We start from the raw sequence: 23,495 nt of genomic DNA on the forward strand, positions 1-23,495 counted from the left end.
GGGGGCCCTACCTCGTGCCAGTGGCTTTCCTTGGTGTCATTGTGGGGGAGGGAGGCATTCCAGGACTGTCCCCCCCAGGCTCTCCCATCCAGTGCTCTCAGTGACCCTGTGAGGGGAGCACCTGCCAGCCCCCATACAGAGCAGAACAAGCTCAGAGAGGGGAAGAAGCCCCACTCCCATCCTTCCCCCCTACTTCCATGATATGGCTTCGGGCTCCTTCCCCTCAGCTGGCTGGCTGGGCACCTCCCCCCTGGGGCTCTACACCACCCCCCCCCACCATGGCTCGGAGAGCTGGGCTGTGATTGAGGTGAGACTTGACCTCCATACCTCCCGAGCATCTCCTCCTCTCCCCGTGCCTCAGTTTCTCCATCTGTACAATGCCCTCCTTCCAACCCCAGCTGCCCGCCCCCCACCTCTTGCAGGGAGTGGATGGACAACACCAAGTGCCCCCCCCCCCCCGTCCATGCTCTTGCCAAGCTTGGCTCCCCCGGCCTGGTGGCCTCGGGGCTGGTGGGAGGGACCGCCCCATGCCCCCTCTACCTGTGATCCTTGTGCTGTGCTGGCCTCCACACCTCCTGTGACAGTCTGGCCTCCTCTGCCTCCTCTGAGACTCTGTGTGTGCCCGGAGGAGTGCACGGTCTCTACCAGCCTCGGAGGAAGGAGACTCTGGGTGTCCGAGGCAGCAGGTCTGGGAGGGGCGGGGAACTGGGACAGGAAGCCGCCCAGCACAAAGCTGTGGGTAGCCGGGCGGGTGCCAGTCAGCCCTTCCTGGCCCAGGCAGTCCTGCTTGTCACCTGCTCTTCTGGCTGTGTCCATAAGCCTCTGTCAGAGGGAGGGTGGCCCTGGGCTCAGAGTGTTAAAGGAGACAACAGGTGTCAGTCCCCCTCCTAGCCCACGGCCTGGCACCAGCATCTCGGTGGGTTTCCAGGGCCAGCCGTGGAGGGGAGGACTGAGCCACCTGACAAATGCCCAATGAGACCCCCACAGAAGCTGAGAAGGGTCTGCGTGTATGGCAGAGGTGTATGTCCCGGACTCTGGCTGGGTGCAGAAGGGATGCCAGACGTCCCAGCAGGGGCTGGGCCACATGAGGGGCTCAGGGACCCTGTCCCGTTCGAATCAGGACTCCACGCTCAACTCTTCCTTACCTCCCCGCCCTCCTACTCCCCCATCCCCACTGTCTTAGGATTTTCTGCAGCCTCAGCGCGGGCGGGCAGGCTGGTGGCAGAGGGCTCCTGATCCAGGAAGAAGGGGTGGGATGATCTGGGGAAACTGAGCTGGGATAGAATCCTGGTTGGGAGGGGGCACCCAGTGACCTTTCTCAAGGACAGCGTTCCATGAACCAAAAACCGTGGTGGGGCAGGTCTGGTCCGCTTGGTTACTGCTGGAATTGTTGATTGCAGCCTCTGAGCTGATGCGCTGGGAGTGAACGCATCCTCGGAAGAGCCCGTGGGCTGGTTTAAATACAAAGCTTCTGGGGTCCCCCTCCCCGTCCCCAGGCCCTGCCTAGAGGTGGGAGAAGCCTGAGCGCTGAGCTGTTGTGTCTGCAGTGGAAAAGGCATGAGGGGGAGGGTGACCAGGCGGGTCAGGACAGTGGGGCGTACTTCAGGGGCATTTCGGGGCCATTGGGAGAGCTCCCTGGACTGTGCCGACGGCCCCTTGCAATGCTGGAGCTCTCACGCACTCTCTGGTCCCCCGGCACCGGCTCCCTTCCTCAGGGGGCAGCGTGGGGTGGTGGTTAGGGCACGGGCTCAGGAGCTAAACGCCTGGGTTCAAGCCTGAACTACACCACCGGCTGTCCTTTGCAAAAGCTTCACCGCTTGCCTCGGTTCCCTCAACCGTAATACACGCGATAAGAGGTATCCCTCGTTGCTTTTTAAATTTTTTTAACGTTTATTTATTTTTGAGAGACAGAGAGAGACAGAGAACGAGCAAGGGAGGAAGAGAGGGAGAGGGAGACACAGAATCGGAAGCAGGCTCCAGGCTCTGAGCTGTCAGCACAGAGCCCGACGCGGGGCTCGAACCCTCGAGCCCTGAGATCGTGACCCGAGCCGAAGTCAGTTGCTTAACCGACTGAACCACCCAGGTGCCCCGAAGAGGTATCACTTGTCCCAGAATTGTGAGGAATCAGTGCGAAATGGGGATAATGGGTCTTTTTCTCAGAGAGGCTCAAGGGAACTGATGCTCGTGGGGTGTTTTACACCAGGCCTGCTCTTGAATGTCACGGACACCCGTGTGTGTCTGCCTTCTCCCAGCCCGTTCACTTTAGTAGGGTTGGTCGGATGCTCCTGGCTTTCTCTCCCAGGACACGAGTTCAGTTTGCGCCGTGAATTTGCGGCCGGTTGGCACCTTGCAAATCATCCAACTTGCAACCCCCTACTGGGCCCTCTTCCCTCCTGGACGGCACCTCTGGGCCTGCTTCCTGTGTGTGGTTCGGTTCTTGCTTTTTCTGGAAATGTCTGGCTTATCCAGAGCCTTCTCGGCTCGTCCTTACTCAGAGAAAAAGGAGGCCAACGCATGCGTTGTAAGTGCGTTCTATTAACAGAGTCGGTAGAAGGCATAGAGCGCACATCTGTAGCTTTAACCCCTACGTGTTGAAGTTAAGAGAGCTAGCGTTTTTGGTATAACTAACCCTTCCTGCACTTTAACTTTACTCTCTTGAATTTATGGGCCATTATGGCCATCATGGCCTCTCAGCTTTTGGGAAGCTCAACTTATCCCGTTCAACTATGGCGCTATTTCCTTTAGGATGGTCAATTGCCACATGTTGGCCAACGGGCTCCTCTTTTCTCCTCTTAGCGATGCTAGCCGACCTTCGGAAAGCATGCACTTGTATTCCAGCAACGACGCGGTGATCCAGGCCCATTCTCTTCTCTTGTCCCTAGACACGGTGCCAGCAGCCCTCTCTGGGGGAGGAAGGGAGCAGGTGTGGCAAGGGTCTTCCTAGGGACCCTGGCGAGCCCTGGACGTGCAGGACCCGCTCCTGCACGGGGGCCAAGGGAGACCCTGAAGGACTTTGGGACTTGTTTTCCAGAAATTCGAGCCCTGCGTGGGTGGCTCAGATAAAGAGGGCAATTAGGGATCTTTGAACTTACCCAGCTCTGACCTTGGGTGGAAATGGTACGATTTACCTTGTTGTCTTCATTCCTGTTGACATTAAGAGTTTCTGTTTGCTTGGTTTTAAGGAGTCTTTCGCTGCTCTCGTTTTGGGAGACAGAGACCCAGACTGACTCCAGTGGGCTTGTCACCACGTGTGGTGTGGCTGATACTTCTCAAGCCCTTACTGTCTGCTGGGCTCTGTTTTCTTTACTTATCTATATTTTAAAGTTTATTCATTTTGAGCAAGAGTGGGGGGAGGGGCAGAGAGAGAAATAGAGGGGAGAGCAGAGCTCGATTCGGGGCTCAAGCTCATGAACCGTGAGATCACGACTTGAGCAGAAACCAAGGGTGGGATGCTTACCCGACTGAGCCACCCAAGTGCCCCTGCTGGGCTCTGTTTTAATCCTGGACGGTGGGTGGCATATATCCCCTTAGTACAGATGAGGAAACTGAGGCACAGAGCGTTACCCTGATGCTGACAGTGTGGCCAGTCTGCCTCCTTCTCCCTCCCCCATCCTTCCCTTTCTTCCTCTGTCCCTGATCATCGTATGGGGTCCTCATAAAAGAGGGACAGCAGGGTCACAGCCAGGGAGGGGGGTGTGGCAACAGAAGCAGAGGTCAAAGTGCTGTGGGGAAGGGGTTGGTAACATGAAAATCAGCGTCCACGTAGAACGCTTCATGGGAACACAGTCACACCGTTCATTTACCGTTCCCGGCTGCTGTCATGCTGCGGTGACAGAATAGAATGGTTGTGACAGAAACCGTGGGGCCTGCCGTGCCTAAAATTAGGCTTCTGTACTACCTGGTTTTTCCAGAACAAGTTTGCTGATCCGTGCCCGAGACCACAGAACACACCGCCTCCCCCGGTCCCTCTCAGCAGTGCCTCTTTGGGACAGGCCGCCTTGGGACAGGCTTTGGGACAGGCCGCTCTGTCCCGGGAGGGACACCCTGAGTCATCACATCCGGGGCCAGATGAAGTCACCGAGGAGCCTTCCTGACCTCCCACCCCCACAACGGGGCCGTGCCCGGGGAGGTCTCCCTCCTTGCTGCTTCCACAGCAAGCTTTGGAGTATTTATGGTGAGAGCTGACAATTAGTAAGCACCTCGTGCATGCCAGGAGCCATTCTAAAGCATTTCAGGGAGATGAATTCTCTCATCCTCACGACAGGAGGGAGCCATTCCTTATAGCTGAGCGTGTGCTGCCCCAGAACTAGCTCACCCACCCATAGGCCTAGGACGTGGGTGCTTTTGTTACCCCCATTTTATAGATGAGGAAACTGAGGCTCATAGAAAAGCCAGCTAGCCCTAGGTCACAGAGCTGGCGAGTGGCGAAGGGGGATAGATGGAACCAGGCTGTGTGCCTGCGGGGCAAGGGCACAGAACCCAGAGCTCAGCCCTGACGCTGGACTGCAGTCACCTGAGGGCAGGACCGCCTGTTTTCCGACTCTGGCTCTGTGCTGAACCATAACAGGAGCTCGAAGTCTGCTTGGGGAACCGAGGTGGAGAGAAGGAAGAAGCAGAAACTGAGTATGTCTTTCATCAGATGGCCGAGGGGTCTTGCCAGGGTGAGAGGGTGAAAGCCTATAAAATGCTATAGATGTGCGTGGGGGGCATGCGGCTTCCTAGGTTGAAAACCACTTGCTCGTCTATTGAGCTGGAAATCATCCTGTGGGGAAGCCTCCCCTGGGCCCCTGGCCCAGCCCCAGGAGAGGGGCCGTGGGCTCACAGCCAGGACCTGGAGCGAGGCTGTCCTGCCCCCCGCCAAAAGCGGCGGCCCCCATCTGCCACCCCTGTCTGCCCCACGAGAAAAGGGGAAGGGCTCATGGGAAGACGGCAGCTCGGGGACTGAGCCACCGAGGGACGGGGATTGTATCACGTCTGCTCTGCCTCCCCCCGTGACTCGGCCTGGCAGGTGCAGGGGCCTCTCTCCTCGGTCCCACTGCCCGGGAGCTGACCCTGCCACCCCCCCATCCCCAGCTGCTCACAGTTTAATCCCAGTAAAAGCAGCTCATTCTTTCCCTGGCTGCCGGGTGCCCCGTACCGTGTGCACAAACCGTGCTCTTCCCGACAGCTCTGCAAAGATCGTTTCATTATATCCACTTTGCAGGCGAGGCTCAGAGAGGATAAATAGGATGATTCCACGAAACCTCTCCTGAACCCTCCCTTCCCTCCCCCTCTCCACTGCTACCGCCTGACCTGTGTGGTCGCTGCCTCTCTGTCTTACATTGTATGTGTTTGCTTTTGCTGAGGTGTTATTTACATGCAGTAAAACCATAAACCCTCAGCGGACAGCTCAACCCGTGTTTCCATTTGTGTATATCTGGGTAACTGCCGCTCTGACTGAGATAAGAGAACAGATCCATCAGCCCGGGAAGCTCCCTCCATCAGCCTTCTGGTCTCCCACCGAATGTCACTTCTCCTCCGACTTCTGTTTCTACGGGTCCGTTTGGCTTCTAGGATGCGGAGAGACTGGGAGGACACACTGTGTCCTTTTTTCGCGTCTGGCTTCTTTCGTTCCACATCATGTTTTTGAAATTCATCATGTCTCTGGCTGAGTAGAGTTCCACTGTATGGGTGTACCACAATTAGGTTTTGTTGACAGATGTCTGGGTGTCTCCAGCTTTGACAATTATGAATAAAGCGTCAGTGAGCACTCAGATACCTGTTTTCATTTCTCTTGGGCGGACAAGCTAGTTATAGGGTAGTGCATGCTCGACTCTATAAGGAACGGCTCCCTCCTGTCTCCCTTCTCCCTCCCGATGTCCATGAGGGTTTCCAGGCCTGCAGTGGGGCCGGGGCTCAGATCCCAGATCTGCCTCCAGCGCTGAGAACCTGAGGCCAGTCACTTCGCCCACTGTGTGGACTGGGGATGATAATCTGGACCTCCCCCGGTTCCAGGGAAGGTTACGGGAGACATGGGCCATGGAAGCCCAGGCTCCGTAAATATTATTTCCCTTTCCTTTCCCGCTCCTGGCAATGCAATGCTTGTTTTAATGGCAGGCAAAGAGAAATGAAATAATTCAATGAGACGGCTGGGAACAAAAAACAAACCTGTAATGCCCGAGGTTGCGAAACCCCCCCACAAGAGACCACCAGAGTCGTAAGTCAAAGCCAAGCGGCAAGGGTCGTTTATTGCAGGTTCGAACCTGGACCTCCGCGCACTCGTTGCCAGTGACGCTAAGAGGCCCCGATCAGGGTTGGTACAGCGTTTTTATAGACAGAGACAATTAGCATCGGGGAGGTTTCAGGTTATGAGGGGCCTGATTGGTTGATTTTAAAGTAAAGACATTTGTTGTTCTCTGATTGGGCATCCTTTGTCTGTCCTTTGGCGGGAAGGCTTTGTCCGTTACTTGTGGCAGGAGAGAAAGGGGGAAGGGAGAAGGGGAAGAATGTGTTAAGCAAGCAAGATTACAGAAGCGAGAAAATGCTGGTTAGTAAGTATTTCCGTAATCTTAGGGTATAGCAAACTAAGTCTAGAAAAATTTAACGGTGCTCACATCGAACAATAGGCAAGACATACAAAATTTTAAATTCATTCTCTACAAACCGGCTCCAGAAACGCAGTGAGAAGTCAATGATTGCCATCCCACTTACCCGGATTCTCAGGGCCCTGTATTCAACTTTCCACTTTGCAGAGCGTTGGGCAATTAAGATAAACAAAGCTAGGTCAACACTGCCTTCCGTGAAGAAGGTCTGTGCAGAGCAAACAATGAGGACATGTATTTTCAGCCTTGCTCTGCCCTCTTCCCTCCACCTGTGGCCTTCACTGGGCTAAAGGGGGAAGCAGGTGGGGGAAGGGTCTGCTAAGCCACTTGGCTCAGGTGCTGGAAGGTGGGGAGATGGGATTAAGGGACCAGTGCCCTCCTGTCGTGGCTGGAGCCTAGGCTCATGCAGGGGGTTGAAAGCAAATGTTTTTGCACACGCACGCACACACACACATTACCACCACCCCAGGAGATGCTGGGGCTCCCCTTTCTAGTATGCAGACCCTTGGAAAAGAGGATGGCCCTGACAGAGTCTGGGACAGTGTGGACTTTGGTAGGAAAGGCCCATGGGATTTGGGGACAGTTGGAGCCAGGCTCCACTCACTGCAAACAAGTTCCTCAACCCCTCGAGGCTTCACTGACCTTATCTGTAAATGGAGATTGGGACTCCAAGGTCTCAGGGTGGTTGTTAGGGTCAAATAAGTGAATAATTGGAAAAGATAGGCAAATAGTGAACACTCAGTAAAAAGAGATTCCTCCTGTCTTCGTCTTTCCCTCTTCTGTCTTGGTCTTTGGTTTGTTTTGATCACAAAGAAGTAAGAGAACAAAGTCATTCAGAGTGTACTGGATAGAGTAAGAGATTACATATGTAGAAACGAAAGTATATCCATAGAAGGTTCTGGAAGGAGGGAAACCAATGATTATTTGGGATCACACACTTCCCAGCTGGCGTGACTTTTGCTTCCTTCTGTGTATTCTTCTGTATTTATGTTTTCGCGAGAATGGTTTGCATTCATGAAACAGTTAAAAATGCCTTTTGACTTAACAGCCACACAGAAAGATGCTATCTTTATATACGTGACAGTTTCTGGCAGAGTCTTTTTTTTTTTTTTTCATGTGACTTCCCCAGAATTTCTCTTTTCCCTCTTTGGCTTTCCTCCCAATGCCCTTGCCTCCGGATGTCAGCCTGACAGAGTGGAAAAGCTTCCGTGGTGAAGTCAGACAGCACGGGGCTCAGATCTTAGTCAGTTGTTTACTAGCTGTGGGACCTTGTGAAGATGACTTAATGTCTCTGCGAGCCCAGCAATAAAATAGAGATCGTATCTACCTTACCGCGCTTTGGGGAGGTCTGGATGAGATGGCTGTGTAGGTCCGAGCACACAGAAGCTTCTCAAGGCAGAGGATGGCAGCTTTCCTCCTGTGCCATGTGTTAGGTCACAGTCCTCATGGATATGGCCCCTGGCGATCCCACAGCAAGCCTGTGCAATAGTCACTGCCTGCTATCATCTCGTCTGCAGATGAGCAACCGAAACTCTGAGAATTTAAGCGACTTGTCTAGGTTTGCCCTGGAAAACCAGCAGTGCTCCTTCTCCCCTGGATACGACAACGAGAATGTGATGTACCTTACCACCATGTCCTATTTTGGCTTTGACTCTGGTGCCTGGACATGTTTTGAGGTCTGTGTTTGTCACATACATGTCCTCGTTCAGTTTGTACTATGCGAGCACCCTCTAACTGGAGATTGGAGGCCCCCCGGGGATAGGCATCTCCATGGCTGGCTTTCAAGATTTTCCTGTTAGCCTCATTAACCAGGAAAGACCCTGGAAAATCCACTATTTTGGCATCTAAAGAACATTTTCCAGATGCAAAGCCATCACCCACCAAAACCCTCGTTCAGATCTTTTCTCAAAATTCTTAATTGTGTGTCGGCCATCCGGTCAACTAGGGCAGGTTGGAGCTGTTCTCTTGAATCGAGGGCAGCCATAACTCACAATGACATGGGTAATAAAGGCTTTAATTACCCTAATGGGCTGATGCATCCTGTTAGGAAAATTAAAAAAATAGTACTTCCAACTTATAAATAGTTATTTATAAGTTATACACATGTGCAACTGTCCTGATGCATTATTGGCCTCGATAAAACAAATAAAAATAGACATTTTAAAAAGGAGAGAAAAATATTAATAAATTTTACGCTATTTTCTCCTGTATGCCAATAAACCCATTGGATCCATCCGGGCACCCCTGGATTAGGCAGGGAAAGTCGTGCAAGGCTGTAGATGTCCAAGGCATCACAGAGTATAGGAAATTCCCTGGAAATCCACATTGACGTTAACATGAAAGATACAAAAGGTGACTTTACTAAGCTCTATTTGCTCAGAAATGCACGGACACAGCTTAAAGCCGGGGTGTAAGATTGGTCAAATCAATGGTAACAGATTTGAGAGCCTAAATTATTTTCCAGAAATGTGAGCTTGTCAGGGCCCACCTCAGCCTGACCACAAGCTTTCCTTGTTGTTGGAGGATCTAGCCATTTCTCAGAGTTTGGGCACAGAGCCCAGCCTATCAGGACAGCTCTGGTACTCACCTGTGTTGGCCCCTTTGCCTGGAACATTCTCCCCCCCCCCCCCCCCCCCCCCGGGGAAATCTCATGGATGGTCTTGCATCGCAACCAGCTCCTGCCTCAAATGAGCCTTCACAGAGAATGCTTTTTTGGTCACCTCCTCTGAAATATCTGCCCTCCTACACTGTGACACAATGTCCTCGATCTGCTTTCTTCCTCATGACACTTATCGCTACCCGACATGATGTTATATATCTATAGTTACATTGTATATTACTATTTGTTAATTGTACTATTCGTCCACTTGCTAATTTGTTTATATCTGTCTCTCCCACTAGACTATGTGGGCATGAACATTATTTTGCCCATTGCTGTATCCCCAGGTCCTGGAACAATAACTGGTATACAGTAGGAGCTCAAAAAATACTCCTTGCATGACTGTCTGAGTGGAATGAAGTCAGGCATAATTTGTTTTCAGTACCATGTTTCCCCCTTAAAACTGAGTTTAATAATTTGGGTGAAATCTGAGGCCTGAACTCTAAAGACAGTTGCAAACACTTAGAACATCTTTCTTGCCAGAGTGTAGCCCCCCTGAGACCAAGAACCATGTCTGATTGTTCTTTTTTTTTTAATTTTATTTTTTATTTCTTAAAAGTTACATCCAAATTAGTTAGCATCTAGTGAGACAATGATTTCAGGAGTAGATTCCCTAATTCCCCTTCCCCATCTAGCCCATCCCCCCTCCCACAACCCCTCCCGTAACCCTTGGTTTGTTCTCCATTTTTATGAGTCTCTTCTGTTTTGTCCCCCTCCCTGTTTTTATATTATTTTTGTTTCCCTTCCCTTATGTTCATCTGTTTTGTCTCTTAAAGTCCTCATATGAGTGAAGTCATATGGTTTTTGTCTTTCTCTAATTTCACTTAGCATAATACCCCCCAGTTCCATCCACGTAGTTGCAAATGGCAAGATTTCCTTCTTTTTGATTGCCGAGTAATACTCCATTATATATATATATATATATATATATATATATATATATATATATATCACTTCTTCTTTATCCATTCATCCATCGATGGACATGTGGGCTCTTTCCATACTTTGGCTATTGTTGATAGTGCTGCTATAAACATGGGGGTGCGTGTGTCCCTTTGAAACAGCACCCCTGTATCCCGTGGATAAATGCCTAGTAGTGCCATTGCTGGGTCGTAGGGTAGTTCTATTTTTGAGAAACCTCCATACTATTTTCCAGAGTGGCTGCACCAGCTTGCATTCCCACCAACAATGCAAAAGAGATTCTCTTTCTCCGCATCCTCGCCAACATCTGTTGTTGCCCGAGTTGTTAATGTGAGCCATTCTGACAGGGGTGAGGTTGTATCTCATGGTGGTTTTGATTTGCATTTCCCTGATGATGAGTGATGCTGAGCATTTTTTCACGTGTCGGTTGGCCATCTGGATGTCTTCTTTGGAGAAGTGTCTATTCATGTCTTTTGCCCATTTCTTCACTGAATTATTTGTTTTTTGGGTGTTGAGTTTGAGAAGTTCTTTATAGATTTTGGATACTAACCCTTTATCTGAGATGTCATTTGCAAATATCTCCTCCCATTCTGTCGGTTGCCTTTTAGTTTTGCTGATTATTTCCTTTGCTGTGCAGAAGCCTTTTATTTTGATGAGGCCCCAGCCACGTCTGACTGTTCTATGCCGAGTCTCCAGCCAAAATCACTAGCTGTTGTGACCACCTCCAAATCCCAGGGGCGTATTACAAGAGGACTAGGGGGTCTTTCTCCATCTCGTAGCTACAGCTTCTGGAACACGTGGCTTCCAAGGGGGCAGGGAAAGAAAGAATTGGAGAGGACACACTGGTTCTTAACAGCATTGGCCTGGAAGCCACACACTTCACCTTGCTCCCTGTCCATTGGCCCCCATCCTGGACATGACCCTCACCTAACTGCAAGGGAGGCTGGGAGGTGAAGGGAAGCAGGTAGGTACTCGTGAGTGCTTACTGTCCCAGCCACACCCAGCTTCTGGCACAGTGCTTGGCACACACACATATATAACAGCCACTGAGTAGATATTTGATGAGCGCATTTAAAATCTCTAAATTTCATACATTTCATGCCTAAACCCTTCTGAAATGATGACTTATTTTCTACCAAATAGTTTGGTAATTCCTTTTTTGAATTGTAGTTTATCCTTTTCTTTTTTAAAAATTTTTAATTAGTTAATTAATTTTTATTTTTGAGAGAGAGCGCGAGTGCGCAAGGGGCAGAGAGAGAGAGAATCCCACAAGATGCAGAAAGAGAGGGAGAGAGAGAGAGAGAGAGAGAGAGAGAGGAGCCCAGAGCGGGGCTTGAGCTCACAAACTGTGAGATCATGACCTGAGCTGAAGTAGGAGGCTCAACCTACTGAGCCACCTGGGCGCCCCAGGTTATTCTTCCTCTGAGTATAGTTGACACATAATGTTACATTAGTTTCAGGTGTACAACCTGGTGATTGGACAAGTTTGTACATTATATGGTGTGTTCACCACGAGAGTGGCCACCACATTGCTACTAGGACGCCATTGACTACATACTGTGCGCTGTGCCTTTCCTTCCCGTGACTTGTTCGTTCCAGAACCGGAAGCCTGGAAGGGCCGCCCACTCCCCTTCACCCATTTTGCCCATCCCTCCGTCGCCTTCCCTCCGGCAACCATCAGTTTGTTCTCTGTGTTTATAGGTCTGTTTCTGCTTTGTGTGTGTGTCTTCATCTTTCCAGATGGCACTTACAAGTGGAATCATAGGGAATTCATCTTTCTCAGTCTGACTTAGGTCGCTTAGCCTAATACCTTCTAGGTCCATCCATGTTTTCACCAATGGCAAGATCTCCTCCTTTTTGTGGCTGCATCACATTCCAGCGCGTATATATAGCACATCTTTCTTACCCAACCGTCTAGTGATGGACACTTAGGTTGCTTCCGTGTCTCGGCTATTGTAAATAATGCTGCAATAAACATACAGGTTTGGTGATCCTTGAGGATTTCCCTTTTGTGTAATGGCTTTTTTAAAAGGCTTATTTATTTTGAGAGAGAGAGAGAGTGCACATGCCTATGCATGCCTAAGTGGGGATGGGGGCAGAGAGAGAGGGAGAGAGAGAGTCCCAAGCAGGCTCCGCCTTATCAGTGCGGAACATCATGACCTGAGCCGAAGTCAAGAGCCGGACACTTAATTGACTGAGCCACCCAGGTACCCTGATTCTTGAGCATTTTCAATTCTCCTGAGCTCAGAGCAGTTTGGAAACCAGTGTCCAGGCATGATTTTCTAAGTCATGATTCCAGACTAAAGCGTAAGCCTCTGCAGGTCTGAACATGGAAATGAATCACCAAAAAAAGGCTTTTCGTATTTTTCCCCTGCAACTTCAAGCACAGGGTATTAAAAAACATCGCGTTGGGAAGGAACTACCTGTCTGTGAGCCCCTAGGACTCTACCAGATTGGGCTTCCCGGAGCCCCGGGATTAGGTGGTCTTGATCTGAGGAAGGTGCTGAATAAAATGCCTTCCATCTACAACTTAAGATTTTCTATGTCTTGCCCCAATTTCTTTCTTCTTTCGCTTAAAACTGGGGTTAGTAAGAGCCCCTGAAGGAAGCCAGTTTATATTCTTGATCATTTGTCTAGAAATGTGCAGAAAGCGTCTCAGCATATCTTTCTGGATGGCTTTCCCCCTCGGATGCCAGGAGCACCGCCTTGACCCTGTGATTGGCACAAACTTTTCAAAAATTATTTTACCCTTTTGAAGTGTACTGATGGGTTTTGTTATATCTGTGGTGCGTACGTGACAATTTGAAATATTCGCTCACCCTTATCTCTGTGGGTTATCCCACCCTTTCATGGGACGTGAGACATTCAGGAAGGTTTCACATACTCAGCGTGTGAGTTCGCACATATATCCGCACGAACACGCACGCGGGGTTGGCACCTGGCATTCTGAGGGCCTTGGAATTCACAGCCACTCTGCCTTTGTAACCAGGGAAAACGGGCCTGCTTCCCAGTAGGGACAGTGGGGAAGGGTATGATGGAAGAAGAAGAGAAGTGACTTATTGTTCTCCCAAATTCCCTACCTCTGGGTTTCATGTCAAGAACATTAGCAGTCGCATTACGTTAAGTGAAATAATCCAGACGGGGAAAGACAAATACCGTACGATGTCACTTATGCGTAGAATCCTAAAAAGGCGAACTCATAGATCTGGAGAGTAGGGCTGTAGTTACGAGGGTCTGGGGGGTGCGGGAAATGGGGAGATGTCACAGAGTACACACTTCCAGTTATAAGATGAGTAAGTTCGGGGCTGCGGTGCACCACATGGTGACTAGAATTAATGACACTGTATTGGGCACTTGGAATTTGCTGAGAGAGCAGATCTCAAACGTGCTCACCGTCCTCCGACCCCCCAACAAAAAGATAACTGTAACTCTGTGAGGTGACGGCTGTGGTGATCATTTCACAATGTATGGGTCCATCCCAGCGTCCTGTGGTATACCTTAAACACACGCCATTTTTGTTCGCCAATTACACATCAGTAAAGCTGGAAAAGTACATTTTAAGAAAGACTAGGCCATTTCAGTGAGTCTTATGTCCTGCAGAGACTATAAACCGACCCTAACAAAGAAGCTAATTGATTATTCACAGAGGACCAGCGCCTTTTCCTTGGGGTGCTCCAGAATCCCAACGGCAGTCCACAGATGACTGAATGGAAGCTTCCAGAAGAGGGAGGACTAAGTTGAGCGTGGAGACCCTACTAGAGGTCTGGTCTCCTTTTCTTCTGGGAGGCAACACTTTTCAGTCAACTTGAAGTTCAGTGGGTCCGTGTTCTGGCCCAAGAAATGTAGAAGAAATTCTGAGCATCCCTTCTGGACTGGGAGAGGGCAAAGCCTCTGAGTGATTCTGGAGTCTGTTTTCTCCTCACAGTGGTCAACGTGGGGGCCTCACGCTGAGATGGGAAGCCACGGCAGCCTGGATGGCTGGATCACTTCGTGAAGGACAGACGCTCTGGAGAGTTCCTTACACCGAGAGAAATGTGGTCCGTAAGCCACTACAGTTGTAGAGGTTGTTTGTTGCTGAAGCATAACTTAATCTGTCCTGACTCATACAGTAAGACATAGATACTTTGCTGAGCCACTTCATGCTACAGTCTGGTTCTTCTTGTGGCCAGAGAATTCCTGTTATAGAAAGGGCCACATTAAAATAGTAAATCTCTTCTTCGCCCAGAAGTGAGTGGGGTTATTACTTTGGTTTGCAGCAAACCAAAAGTGGGTACAAGAATCCCGTATGTTTGATGTAAGATGAGATTGTAAGCCTCATCGGTCCGTTCGTGGACATATGAAGTCAGCTTTTACCTTTTTAGATAAGACTCAACGTTCTTATATCTGAAGGTGAGATATTTCAACTTTCCTGCGTGCTAGTTACAGATGACATGGCTGAAAATGTGAGCAATTTCAATCCCTCTGGCATCTCCTGACTGTGGTTCCCTCAGTAACTGGAAGCCTCTCATAAGGCAAGGGGCCTGCTCAGCTAACCAGGGAACCAATATTGGGGAGAGACGTGGTCACCCAGGGACCCTGAGGGCAGACATGGCAAAGATCAGAGACACCTGGGGCGGGGGGGGGAGTGCCTGCTGTTGGTAATATGCCAGTGGGTTGGTATCCCATTTTTTTTTTTTTATGAGAGAGAGACCATGCAGGGGAGGGGCAGAGAGTGAGGGGAAGAGAGGAGAGAGAGAATCCAAAGCAGCCTCCTTACTGTCAGTGCAGAGCCTGATGCAAGGCTCGAACCCATGAACCATGAGATCGTGACCTGAGCTGAAATCAAGAGTCGGACACTTAACTGACTGAGCCACCCAGGCGCCCCGGGGTCCGTAACCCATCCTGTCCCTGAACTGAGGTTACACATAAACAGCATGGAGTGAGATGCTCTGGGATTTCAGGGACTGGCATGATCCCCTCTCCTCAAGGCGGGGCTTGGAGTCAAACGCCTCGTACCTTTACTTCCATTTACTATCCAGAGTCGTTGTTTAGGGTCCCCGCACGCCGGGATCTGATCACTGCAACACTCCTTGGGCCTCGCTTGTGTTTGAGACGTAGATTTTGCTGATGGGTGTTGAGAAACCTGTCTTGGTTATTTTTTGATGAGGGCAACTCAGTTCCGGGCGTGATGTGTTTTCTGTGCACGTCTAAGAATGGAGATACTTTGCCCCGATGGTTCAGACTGCACCTGGGTGGCTGGTACCTGAAGACAGATTTGGCCAAAGGCTAGCACTGCTGGAGGGCCAGCTTCTAAGCAGATGGCCAGTTGGGGATGTTGGCTTGTAGCCCCTGAACTGTTACTTGTAAAATAATTGAGCAAACTGATAGGGAAATATCAACTATACATCTTACGGGGTTACTTAATCAACTTGGCTCACGATTAACGTCCTACGACGCGCACGTAAGAACCGTGTAGGGGGCGAGCCGGTGAATACCCACTGGCATTGTTCACAGAAATAGGGAAAAGCAGTTGTCAGGGAGGGAGAGGTAAGGTCAACAGACTGCAGTGCAAATCAGGAATCAATAACACGGCATTTAAGCCAGCCCTCTCTTAACTTTGGCCACTCACCCTGCCGACATTAGTGATTCCTAAACATTTGCTGCTGGTTCGGGTGCATGGCAACCGGCCTCAGCTGGAGAGTTGCTAAATAGATCCTCTGTGACTTTTCCAGAAGCCACCTAACCTCAAGTCCGATATACTTGAGATTTTGGAGGGGAAAAAATAAATTAATAAGCCAGCATGCAGGAAAGTTGAAATATCTCACCTGCCGTTTCCTGCTCCTCGGATCCAGTGTGCATAATGTCATCAGTGTTGTGCACCTGCGCGATTATGTTTCCGATAGTCCAGAGTCATCGTCCAACATCGACGTGACTTTTGCACAGGCCGGGCAGGTGAGGGACCGGGCCTGGAGTCACAAGGCGAGGGTCCCGGTTCAGCTCTGACGCTAGTTCTGCGGGTAATCGTAAGCGGGATGCTTCCCCACACCCAACGTCAAGGTAGAACTGGGTGCGGCTTTAGTGGTTACGTCCAAGTCTGTTTGCATGGAACAGCGTCCCCTGCTGGAGGGATGAGGGAAGCAGAAGGTAAACATCGCAGGAAACCGGCTGGGTAAGGACCACGGTACCTGGATTCTAATAAGACAAAAAAAAAAAAAAAGTGCCAGCACCCACCCCTGGTCGCCGTTTCCTGAATTCTGTCCTTTACCAGGAAGCTCTTCTTTTCCAGTGTCATCCCTCACCCCTGGGCCCCCTCCACACCTTCGAGATTCTTTGCCTTCTCATGTCACGGGCTGTTGGCTGGAGAAGATCTGACCACGGTGCCTACAGTAGGAAAGGCTGCAAAATCCGAAGAGCTGGGTCCCACTTCCCTGGTGGTGGGATGTCAGGCCTTAGTGACAAGACAGGAGGAAGGTTTTGAGCAGTAGGTGTCTTCGAAGACCAAATCTTCTTAATCCCCCCCCCCCCCCCCCCCCCCCCACCAAATGGTTGACTGGTTCCTTTGCTTTCACTTCACTTAACCGTTTGTGTATGGGGTGGACAGCGTGGTCGAGGACCCTAAAGAAAATCTAGTGGACAATAACATCTGGCCCTCTGTCCAGAGAAAGACGTGTGCGTGAGCGCACGTGAGAGATCCAGACGCCAGCTGGCGTGTTTCTGTCCCTCGGGAGCTGGGGACAGCCGTCAAAAGCAAGGTTTGAATTTTGGGAGGTTGGCTCACATCTTCAGAGTCAAAGAAGCTTTTGGGTTTGCTGATTCCTCTGGGTTTTTGGTTTCTTACCCTTTTGTCCTGACAATTAATTTATCATCTATTTGATACTTTTAAGAATTATCACCTATTTGATACTTTTAAGAATGTCGTTTAAAACCAGGCTTCCTAGCTGTCGTTAACGGCAGGGTTGATTCACATAAACTAGCTGACCAGCACCTGGCAACAGATATTTATTTTATCAGTTGCCTTTTCACCAGTGAATGCTTGTGTTTCCCCTTAGTCACCAGCTGCGTGGAAGCAGGTGCCTCACTCCTGTTGTATCTCTTAGTCCCATCCGTGTACCCAGCAAAAAGCTTTATGCCAAAGCTCGCTCCCGGCCGGTCCTAAAGCAAAGCCTGGCCCATAAATTCACTCCATGCAGATTTTTAAATAACCTTTTAATTTTTGCATAGTTTTAGACTTACCGAAAAAGCTACAGAGGCTGAATTCCTATATTCCCCGCCCCCTTCTCCTATGGTTAAATTCTCACATGAGCCTGGTATCTTTGTCAAACTGAACAACCAGAATTATTGTATCGCTATTAACTAAATCCCGGACTTTATTCCAACTTCCACAGGTTTTTTAAAGAAACTAATCATCGATATTTACAACACGTGAGATTTTTCATTTTTGTTTAGAAAATTAGAAGAGGGGCGCCCGGGTAGCTCAGTCGGTCAAGTGTTTGACTTTAGCTCGGGTCGTGATCTCACGGTTCGTGAGTTTGAGCCCCGCCTTGGGCTCTCTGCAGTCCATGCGGAGCCCGCTTCAGATCCTCTGTTCCCCTGGCTCTCTGCCCCTCCCCCATCTCAAAAATAAATAAAAAACGTTAAAAAAAAAAGAAAAAGAAAATGAGAAGAACGGGCAACACGAGTGTATCGTATCTGACAACAATCGTCTGAGCCAAATTAATAATGATAATAACTATAACTATGGCAAACATTTACTGAGCACTTATTAGGTGCCGAGTTCTCTCCTAAGAGATTTACATGCATTAATGCATTTCACCTCATTAGAAGTCTTTAGGTGATTACTAGGGTCATCTGTTTTTACAGAAGGGGAAGCTGAGGCACTGCGCGATGAGGGAGAGTGCGTGAAGTCACCCAGCTGTGATGTGGATGAGCTGGGGTCCCGTGTTCCCTGCCACCGCCGGGTGCGGCCTCCCTGGCCCTTTTGGACGATTGCACCCCATCGGACTCTTTTATTCTTTTGCATTTCTTTCCAGAGCCCCGTAGACATTTGATTTCAGAACGTCTGCTTTTTGGCAACCGTCTCAGGCAGCCCTTCACGGTTTATAAACCCAGCCCTTCATAGATCTGAAGCAGGTTCGCATCAACCACCTCATCTGATCCCCAGCAGTGAGGCGACCCTCTCCCTGGGGCATCTCCCTCGTGGCCGAGGGGCTAGGATGTGGGAGAGTAGGGAGACTAGAATAATTGCTGGTAGAGTTTGTGGGGCGCCTCAAACGTCCCACTCCCTCCACCTGGCCGTGGATCCTTTTCCTGCTGCGGGGTGGCAAGCCTCTGAGCTGAAAGAATGTTCCATGGCACCCCGGCCTCTCGCAAGACCCTCCTGGGTCACAGATGGCAGCTGTAGGAGCTGGTCGCGCACCAGGAAGGTCAGGCCTGTGCACAGGCACAGCAGGCTTGCTCTCACCCCAGATGTCCTCCATTCTGCACAGCGTGACCCCCGCCCGCTGGACAGAGATGGGTGTCGCCCTATTGCTTCTCTGTTATCGGAGACACAGCTTCCCCGGGCGGTGTGGACACCGCCGAAGGAGATTCACACCAGCCTAGCTTCCTTGTTGGGCTTCATCCCCCCGCTTCTGCACACTGGGCGTCATTCATACCTTCTGGGCTCAAGACCCGGCCGAGGCTAAAAGATTTCCAAAGAGTCTGTTTGGACTCTTACCGACCTGCTCATAAGCTGGACGCAAGGCAGAGAAAGATGCATATCGGGGAGCAAAGAAGACACCGTCGGCCGAATTTAAACTATTATGTACCAATCCAGCCGTTCTGTTCTTGCTGTGTCCCTTTGTTATAAAGAGAACCCCGAGACGCCCGTTTCTGGTAGTGTTTGTTCATGGCTTCACTGTGAAGCAGCCAGAAGCAGTCAGGAAATCATCCCACTTTCTCAAGGAGGGCACCCAGGTCCCCTCCGTATGGTCTCTCAGTTAGTGGTTTGGCTGAAAGGGAGGTTGGGTATTGAGCCCACGCCACACCCCGTCCCACGGCAGCTGTCGGCTTCGTTTTGTGTGTCGTTGGAAACTGTGGTCTCCTTCGGAGCAGCTCTGCAAGATTATAAGCCCTTCCCTTTGGAGGCCATCTGTTCTGCCCGTTCTGTTAAGAGTGCGCTCGCTTACGCGTTCCCTGCCCCTTTCTTCTCATCTAGGTTGTATGGGAGAATAGATTTATAACTGGGAGCAGAAGATTGAAACGTTCTGGAGAAAAGAATAGAAGCTGTGCCAGAAACTGGAAGGGGGTGTGCAAGACAGTTGGTCACATAGGATTACAGTGTGTGGAGTGAGTCCAAGGGGGGTGTTGCAGCCCAATGGTCAGCCAAGGGTCCAGAGGAAACACTCAAGAGTCTGTGAGCTAATGTGTCTCCACCATATTGATCATCTTGGCTCTGGTGATGACTTCCCTTGGGTAGCAAGTTTCAAATAAATGTTTAAAAGGTCTTTAATACCTCGCTAAGAATGGCCGGAAATCGTGCCACCTGCCTAGCTGGTCAGATTTGGTGTCTATCGCTTACTGCTTTGAGGTAGTGAGGTCTTTGGGAAGAACACATCAATGAGGGTCCACCAAGTATTAATGGCATCAGGTTGCCATGGATTGCTCTAGATCTAAAAAAGAGGAACAGAAATGTTGACCTGACACCTGCCTCATCCAGCAGATTAACCATGGATGCTGTGCCGGGAACAGTTTAGGTCTGCCAGGAGAATCCCTTCTTCCAAGTTTGCTTGGCTGGACATTGCTCAGAGCCACCTGGGTCAGCCCTTTTTAGACTTTGTCGTCAAATCCCCCCAAGCCGCAGGGGAAAGTGGGTATATTTCCCTGGGATCTGGGATTGGGGGGAGGGCTCCAAAAGCATGAGTTCCTTTGAAAATTTGGCAAATTTTGGGGGCGCCTGGGTGGCTCAGTCGGTTGAGCGGCCGACTTCGGCTCAGGTCACGATCTCGCGGTCCGTGAGTTCGAGCCCCGCGTCAGGCTCTGGGCTGATGGCTCGGAGCCTGGAGCCTGTTTCCGATTCTGTGTCTCCCTCTCTCTCTGCCCCTCCCCCGTTCATGCTCTGTCTCTCTCTGTCTCAAAAATAAATAAACGTTAAAAAAAAATTAAAAAAAAAAAGAAAATTTGGCAAATTTTATCTTTTTATCTATAATAAGTCATGTTTCTTTTGACATGAAAACAATGTTTTTAATCAATTGCTATTGAGTAAACTGAGGCTCTGGTTATCTCAAAGATGGTTTAGGACTTGGTACACACTGTGGGCCATAAACCAAGCACACTGATTTTTTTGTCAGCGTGCAATCCATGCCCTGTCTCCAGTTCCCTTTCTTTTTCCAGAGAATCCTTGGTTACCTCCGCAGACAATTAATGGGATAGAGAGGAATAGGGACCGTCTTCCCAAACTGCCGGGTTTGCAGTTTTTCCCAAAAAAGAAATTGACTGTGAAACCCTGTCCTCCATTAAAATGCTGGTAAAACTGCTGTATAGTCACAGGACAAACATTCAGTCCCCAGCCTCCGAGCTGCCATTCAGTCCTTCCAGCCGACCTTCCTTTCCTGTGCTCTGAAGCAGCTCGTTCAAGCTCTCCGTGCCCTCCTGAGGCTGTCCTCATCCAGTGTGCTTGGTCTTAGCAGTCAGGGTCACCTGCTATCTCCATGACAGATTTGCATAGATGGGACAGGATGGATCTCATCTCCCCACCCTTATTCTTCCGAATGTCACTACATCCATGCCTCCCTTTTCCCCCTGTGAAGACCTCTGTACTCTTGAAGGGGATTTTCTTTGACTCCAATTCTGGGTGGAAAATTTTCCGACAGCAGTTTAAAGATACCATTCCGCAGTCTTCTGGCCTTCGTGCTTCCGATGAGATGTCTGTGGGAACTGTGGTGTATCGTGTTGTCTCAGGCCATTTTCAAGGCTGTCTCTGAGTTTTGGTTTTCAGCAGTGGGACTGTCATGTGTCTACAAGGACTTCTTTTTTATTCTTACTTATCCCATTTAAAGTTTACTGAACTTCCTGAATCGATACATTCACGTCTTTGACCAAGTTTTGACCGTGACATATTTTTTGCTCTGCTCGTGCTTGCGTTCTCTTGCTCTCTCTCTCTCCCACTCTTCCCTACTTTTGGTACTCCGATTGCTGACCTCTTAAATCTTTTGCTCTTATGCAAACCTGAATTCCGATCATTTTCCACCTATTCTTTTGTTTCTCGCCATCAGATTGGATACTTTCTATTGATATGTGTTCAAGTTCACTGGCTTGTTCCTCTATCATTTCCATTCTGCTACAGGGTCATTTCTTGAATTTTAATTTAATTTAATTTAATTTAATTTAATTTAATTTTAATTAACTAATTAATTTTTATTTTTTATTACAGTTTTTTTAATGTTTATTTATTTTTGAGAGAGATAGAAACAGAGCGTGAGTGGGGGAGGGGCAGATAGAGAAGGAGACGCAGAATCCAAAGCAGGCTCGAGGCTCCGAGCTGTCAGCACAGAGCCCGACGTGGGGCTCGAACTCATGGACTGTGAGATCATGACCTGAGCCACAGTTGGATGCTTAACCGACTGAGCCACCAGGCGCTCCTATTATCTTTTTATTATTTTATTTTTTATTTTTTTTTAATGTTTATTTATTTTTGAGACAGAGAGAGACACAGCATGAGCAGGGAAGGGGCAGAGAGAGAGAGGGAGACACAGAATGTGAAGCAGGCTCCAGGCTCTGAGCTGTCAGCACAGAGCCCGATGCGGGGCTCGAACTCACGAACTGTGAGATCATGACCTGAGCCGAAGTCGGACACTTAACCGACTGAGCCACCCAGGTGCCCCTCCTATTATCTTTTTAATGTTTATTTATTTATTTTGAGAGAAAGAGAGAGAGCATGAGTGTGTAAGCAGGGGAGGGGCAGAGAGAGAGAATCCCAAGCAGGCTCCACACTGTCAGCGCAGAGCGCGATGTGGGGCTCGATCTCATGAACTGTGAGATCATGACCTGAGCTGAAATCAAGAGTCAGATGCTTCACCAACTGAGCCACCCAGGTGTCCCTATTTTTATTTTAGCAATATTTTTTTCAATATTAAAATTTCCATGTGGTTATTTTTTGCATTCTCTTTTTCCAGAAACTTCCTGTTTTTCATTCATTGTAGGTAAATTATCGCTCAAAACTAGCCTATATGATCTATGCTCTTAGAGTCAGGATCCTGGTAACCTTTGAGGGAGCATTAGTGGTTTAAATGGAGCACAGTGGGGTGGTTGGGGGCTTCTGGTCATATTCTGTTTCTTTTTAAACAACTTTGTGGAAGTATAATTGACATACAGTAACTGTACGTTTTAAAGCATAAAATTTGGTAAGTTTTGACGTATGTATACACCTCTGAAATCATCACAATAATCAGTGTAATGGATATATACATAACACTCTCCCCTAAGTGTTCCAGTGAAATTCCCTCTCAGCCCCGCCTGCCACATGTCCGGTGACAACTGATGGGCTCTGTCACTATGGATCACTTTGTACCTTCTAGGACTTTTACAAATGGCATTTTATGTAATCTAGTCTTTTTTGCTCTGGTTCCTTTCACTTGGCACCTGTGTATCTACTTTGGTGACATGACTTGAAATATTTTTCGCTTATTTTTTTTAAATTGGGATTTTTTTTTTTTTTTGGTTTTCTCATTATTCGGTGTTGAGCGTTGTTATATATTCAGGAAAGCCCTTTCACAGATATGTGATTTGCAAATATTTTCTTCCACACATTGTCCTGTCTTTTCATTCTATTAACAGTGCCTTTCAAAGAGAGAAAGTTCTTAATTTTGATGAACTTTGATTGAATTGATTTATTCTTTATTTTAAATTGTTTTAAAGTTCACTTTTGAGAGAGAGAGAGAGAGAATGTGAGCGGGCAAGGGGGAGAGAGAGAGGGAGACACAGAATTGGAAGCAGGCTCCAGGCCATGGAGCCTGGACAGCCTGAGCTGTCAGCACAGAGCCTGATGCAGGGCTCGAACCCACAAACTATGAGATCATGACCTGAGCCGAAGTTGGACCCTTAACAGACTGAGCCACCCAGGCGCCCCCGAATTGATTTATTCTTTTATGGATTGTGCTTTTGGGGTCATGCCGAAGAAAATTTTGCCCAATCCAAGCTTACAAAAATGTTCTTCTTTGTTTTCTTTTAGAAGTTGGTGGTTTCAAGATTTAGATTTACCGCTACAATAGATTTTGAGTTCGTTTTTGTATAAACTGTAAGATATGGATCGAAGGGTTTTGTTTTGTTTTTCGCTCGTTCTTGGTATCAGGTCGTCTTAGCACCATTAGTTAAAAAGA

Source organism: Panthera pardus, unplaced genomic scaffold (genome assembly GCF_024362965.1).
Source record: "Panthera pardus isolate Hobbes unplaced genomic scaffold, ASM2436296v1 HiC_scaffold_24, whole genome shotgun sequence".
In the NCBI taxonomy this organism is placed as follows: domain Eukaryota; kingdom Metazoa; phylum Chordata; class Mammalia; order Carnivora; family Felidae; genus Panthera; species Panthera pardus.